Raw genomic sequence first — 6,302 nt, 5'->3', positions numbered from 1 at the left:
GCAGCATACACTGGAGGTATGCCCCGCCTTTTCAGTGCTGCGCCGAGTCCTAAGACGGGAAGTTGGTCGCGACCTCGCTCTCTCCAGCTTAGTTGGGGCCATGCTGGAGAGCCCAAGAAAATGGGCGGCAGCCATCACCTTCTGCGAAGAGGTGATGCTGCAGAAGGAGGCTGCCGAGCGGGGTCGCCGTGAGCGGGGGGTGCGGCGTGTGCGCCCTCGCCTAGAGCCCCCCCCGAGCAGATGAGAATAGGCGGGCGGCGGGTGTACCAGATTACTGGTTTAATTGCCCGCCGCCCGCCACCCCCCCCCCCAACTGAAGCTGTCCTCCCCATATTGGGAGGACGAGGCGGTGTGGGGTGCGGTCCCCCGCACCGCCGAAGCAAGATGATTCATGGGGGGAGTATAAATCTCCCCCCCGGGACGCGGCCGGCCACCGCCAGTCCATCCTGGTGGCCGGCCAGGCGAGGGGGAGCCGCGGTTGTGTTCTGTAAGAGTTCCCGTGGCTCCCCCGCTACTCGCCAGCGCCCTAGGCCGCCGTGGGGGTTTTAGCGGGTCGAACCCCGCACTACCCCCGCCCCGCCCTTCGGGCGGGACGGGGGTGTCTGACCAGCAGATTTCCCCCACGTTAAACAAAAAAAAAAATTTAAGTTGTTGGAGTGAGAATATATATATATATATATTATTTTAATTACGGATAAAAAATTGGCTATAAAGTTTTTTTCATACATACAATTTATGAATTCATATAAAAATTTAAATAGTTTTTATACGAGTGAGAAGTGGGGAATAATTTTTAATATTAAATGAAAGTTTGAATAAGAAATTTAAATTAAATAATGGTAAACTTAGTGCCAGCATCAACGGTTAAACTACTGTTATTAGTTAATTTTAAGAATTTTTAAATTTTTAAAGAATGATTAGGTATTAAGTAATTTTTGGGGGCTTTGTACACTTTACATTATTTATGTAAAGTGTACAAAGTGCCCGTCACTTTCATAATAAATGGAATAAGTCATAACGTAGTAAAGGCATGGGAAAATGTTTTTATTAAAATTTTAGTGTAACAAAAAGTGTTTCATTTACATTGAAAGGATTCTTAATAAGGGAAATTTTATTATTTATACAAATTATAAATATTATTGATTTCTTAATTTAATATATTTAAAAAAAGGAATTACATGATTATAAGTTATAGTATTTATTTAAGAATAAATTTAATGATTTTAAAATGTGTGTGTGTGTATTGTAGAAGAAGAAAGTAATATTAATATAAGTAAAAGTGATTTTTGTACTTTTTGTATCAGGGTTAATTAAAATAAAGTTAGTGTTTTTAATTATCTCGAAAGTAAAAGAGTTAATTTAATATTTTTGTTATGTATCATAATAATTATTAATATTGAATTGATGAGTTTATGTTGAAAGAAAATTTTAACTTTGGCATTGTTAGTTATTACATTTTTTATTGGAATTACGGACATTATTATTTCATATTTTTAAATATATTTATTGATTTATCCTAAATCAAATTGAATTGGAGAGTTTAGGGTATTCAATAATAATTGAAATAAATGGATTTATTTTAATGGTTCATTGTTATATAAAGTATTAAAGTCGTGTAAAGAATTAAGTTTAGATATATGATAATTGAAGATTTAAATTTTTATTAATATTAATCAGTAAAATTAAATAATTTGTATTTCATAACAATTTTATTGCTTTGTTGTAATATAATTTAACTTTAGTGGATAAATTTATTTTAAAACTAATTTAAAATTGTATTTTAAAAATTCGAATATTTAAAACCTTAAATTTTCAGTAGTTATAATCAATAAAATTAAATATTTTGTTTTATAATAATTAGACCGAATTTCCAATATTTTCACGTGGCCCGCGGGTGGTCTGGTCTGCCGATAGGACCCACGGTGGCCAGTCGCATGAATTGGGAAAAAACCGTAATTCGTTTTCTATGGCCATAAATCCGGTCGACGTGCTAACGATGCATACTGTCAATGTCGTATTAAGAGAAAGAAACAGTTGTGCGTTTGTCGTAAATTATGTTGAGTGCGAGCGGCGATTGTGTCGCGTCTTCGACTGACGATTTACACGCGACCAGGCACTCAAGGCCCCAATAGTGTTTGGTTTTCTGGCTCGCAGACAAAATATATATATTGCCGAGTAAGTGGCCGAGGACTGTCGCGTGGTTTTCCAGAGATCAGTTTGTTTTTCCTTTAGAGAATCGCGGGCCTCGGGGTGGGCTTTAGTTGGGGGAACATTGACGCACCTCTGCATGGGAAGGCACCTATTGAAAGTACATAATGAAAGTGACCAATAACATAATATGTGCAATGAAGAATGAGTCCTCGTGCAAACGGCCAGCGTAATTTATGACTCTCCTTCGAAGAAGCTATTTTTGAGATGACAAGTCCAAAACCTTGACAGCACATGTTTGCAATAGAGTTTTTTAAGAAATTCCTCAATAGCTAAAGAGATCGTCATAAATTAGGAGAGTTTCCGAAGGGTACTCGAATCGGACCCAGCGACCCAAGGGTCGTGTGGTCCGACGCGGGTGTCCCGGAGGAAAAGTTCCACACATTGTCACGTACAACTCAGTATCCCCTCCGATTACCACGCCGTCCCGAAAATACGCAAAGAGCGTTAGGGGCAGGTGGTAAAAAGGACAAAATGAGCAACGCTGATTGGAAAGACCCAACGCGTGGGGTTGACCAATCAGGGTTGTTCAAGAATTTTACCAGGGAAAACGGCGAAGGGAAAAAGCAAACTCATTCACTGCATCGCGACTCGTCCTAAGACACAGTCCGCGGAAATAAAGAAGTTTTTCCACCGCATACGAGCGTACTAGTAATTCCGAACCATCCTATCCCAAACTGGTGACCCCAACGTGATACTAGTGCTGTGCGGTAGTGAGTGCAGTACGCCTAGACATAGACAGTCAAATAGAAGTATAATAAAATGAATACCGACGAAAACCATGATAGTGCCGCGACGCCGGAGGTTTGCCGCGTAAGTATGCGCATACCACCGTTCTGGCCGGAGCGACCAGAGATCTGGTTCAACCAGATCGAGGCGCAATTCACGCTAAGCGGCATCACAGCAGACAGTACCAAATTTTGTCATGTGATGGCGCAACTCGACGCAAATATGCAGAGGAGGTGTGGGACATTATCACTGCGCCCTCGGAAACCGAGAAATACGAGACGCTCAAACGGGCGCTGATACGACGCATGTCTGCCTCGGAAAATAAGAAAATGCTGAGACTTTTCGAGCAGGAGGGAATGCCTTAAGACACTGTGGGCCAACAGGCTGCCAGCGATGGCGAAAGCCATCATCAATGCGCAAATCGGACTACTACTCGACGTGCTGGCGGACATAGCGGACCGGATCCACGAAGGAGCAGCCGACAACCAAGTGGCCAGCGTCTCGACGGCGCGGAAGGATCAAATGGAGGCGCGGATAGCGGAACTGTACCGGTCGCGTCCGCCGAAGAGATCCGACCAGTCTAATTACCGTGGTCGCTCGAAATCGAAAGAGCGGCGTCGGAGCGCGTCCCCAGGAACAGGGACCACTGCTGGTACCACCAGGTGTTCGGGGCGCAATCAACCAAATACAGGCCGCCATGCGCATACAGCGCGGGAAACGCACGGGCACACTGAATGCTGCGATCAGTGATGTGCCGAAAACCTGCTGCCTTTTCGTACGAGAGAGGACACGGAACGAGGAGCATCTAATAGACACCGGATCGGACCTCTGCGTGTACCCTCGATCGTACATAAAGGGTCGCCTGGACAAAGCAAAGTACAAGCTGTTTGCTGCCAACGGGTCCACCATCAGTACATACGGACTGAAGCCGACGAACCTCGACCTGGGACTGCGACGGAACTTCACATGGAGATTCGTCATCGCAGACGTGTCGAAACCCATAATCGGGGCCGACTTCCTGACCCGTTACGGACTTCTGGTGGACCTCAAAGGCAGGCGACTTTTGGACGAGACCACGACGCTGACGACCACCGGGAGGATCGCCACGACGGAGACGCAGTCCGTCAAGGCGATAATGGGGAGTTCGCCGTACCAGCAGCTTCAGGCGGAATTCCCGACCCTGGTGCGTCCAACCCAACACCCAGAACGGCAGGTGAGGCATGATGTAACGCACTATATAACAACGACAGAGGGTCCTCCGGTATTTTGCAAACCGCGCTGGTTATCGCCGGAGCTGTTTAAAGACGCCAAAGCGGAATTTGAGGACCTGTTGAGTCTCGGTCACATCCGTCCGTCTAAGAGCCAGTGAGCCTCAGCCCTTCAGATGGTTGCTAAGAAGAATAACGGATGGAGACCCTGTGGAGATTATAGGTTACTCAATGCCCGCACGGTCCCCAACCGCTATCCGATTCCGCATATCGAAGATTTTTCGAGGATGCTATCCGGGAAGACGATTTTTTCGACGATCGATTTGGCACAAGCGTACCACCAAATCCCCGTCCACCCGGACGACATCCCGAAAACCGCGATAACGACGCCGTTCGGATTATTCGAGTACCCGGTCATGCCCTTTGGATTAAGAAACGCAGCACAGACGTTCCAGCGGTTTATAGACACCGTAGTAAGGGGACTTGATTTCTGCTACGCCTATCTCGACGACATCTTAGTGGCGTCGAGTTGTGAGAGGGAGCACAGAAATCATCTGCGTACGCTTTTCTCACGTCTACAAGAGTACGGCATAGTCGTAAATCCGAGCAAGTGCGTGTTCGCGGAATCGAAGGTGAAGTTTCTAGGCTATGAGGTTAGCGCCGAGGGTACTAGACTATTGGCCGAAAAAGTCAAGGCCATTCAAGAATACCCAAGATCCGTAACGGTCAAACAACTGCGTGGTTTCTTGGGTATGGTAAACTTTTACTGTAGGTTCATACCCGGCGCGGCCGCATTGCAGGCTCCGCTCAATCAACTGTTGCGAGGACGCAAGCTGAAAAGCAATGCTCCCTTACAATGGACGAGCGAAGCGCAGTCTGGCCTAGAAAATCTTAAGACTGCGTTGGCGAACGCAGCATTATTGGCTCACCCTTCCAACGATTCACGACTCGCGATCATGGTAGACGCGTCAGATTTCGTGTTAGGCGCTACATTGCAGCAACGACAAGGCGGTTCGTGGCAACCGTTAGCATTTTGCACGAAAGCCTTGTCAACTGCACAGAAGAAGTACAGCGCGTACGATCGCGAATTGCTTGCTATCTACACCGCGATAAAGCATTTTCGACATGCGCTAGAGGGTCGCGAATTTACAATCTACACGGATCACAAGCCAATAATATTCGCGTTTAGACAGAAACCGGACAAGAGTACACCGAGGCAATTTCGATACCTTGACTTCATCGGTCAGTTTACCACGGACATTCAACACATTAGCGGCAAAGACAACGTGGTCGCAGACGCACTTTCGCGCCTCGAAGCCGTAACTGCACCGCTAGATTGCGCGAAGCTAGCGGACTCGCAAGAGCGGGACGAGGAAATCAAAAAATTCCTAAACGCGTCTGATACCTCGTTGGAATTGAAACGGATACGCACGTGTAACGACGACGCACCGGTCTACTGCGACATTTCAACCGGTAACGTGCGTCCGTTCGTAACGTCTCCCTTCCGACGCCAAGTTTTCGATGCTGTACACGGATTGTCGCACCCAGGTGCAAAGGCGACAATCCGTTTGGTAAAACAGCGTTTTGTTTGGTCGTCGATGGAAAGAGACTGCCGAGAATGGAGTTGAAGCTGCCTCGCGTGCCAGAAAGCAAAGGTCGGCCGACACGTCTCGAGTCAGGTGGGCACCTTCGCGCCGCCGTCGAGCAGGTTTGAGCACGTGCACCTCGACCTGGTAGGACCACTACCTATGTCGAGGGGCAATAGATACTGCCTTACCTGAGTCGATAGGTTTACGCGTTGGCCAGAAGTCTTACCGCTCGAGAATATCGAGGCCGAAACCGTCGCGCGTACCTTCGTTTCGGGGTGGATCGCGCGCTTCGGGACACCGGCAAGGATCACCACAGATCAAGGCCGCCAATTCGAGTCCCACCTCTTTAAACAATTGAGCGTGTTGCTCGGATGCACGCATCTGAGAACCACCGCCTACCACCCCGCAGCGAACGGTATGGTCGAACGCCTCCACCGAAGTTAAAAGCCGCGATAAAGTGTCGCGCCGACGACCGGTAGACCGATGCGTTACCTGCCGTTCTCCTAGGTATCCGCGCCGCGTACCGCGATGATCTACAAGCATCGTCAGCCGAGCTGGTGTACGGCAA

Source organism: Megalopta genalis, chromosome 16, assembly GCF_051020955.1.
Source record: "Megalopta genalis isolate 19385.01 chromosome 16, iyMegGena1_principal, whole genome shotgun sequence".
NCBI lineage: Eukaryota > Metazoa > Arthropoda > Insecta > Hymenoptera > Halictidae > Megalopta > Megalopta genalis.
Note: the sequence above shows the minus strand (reverse complement) of the source record.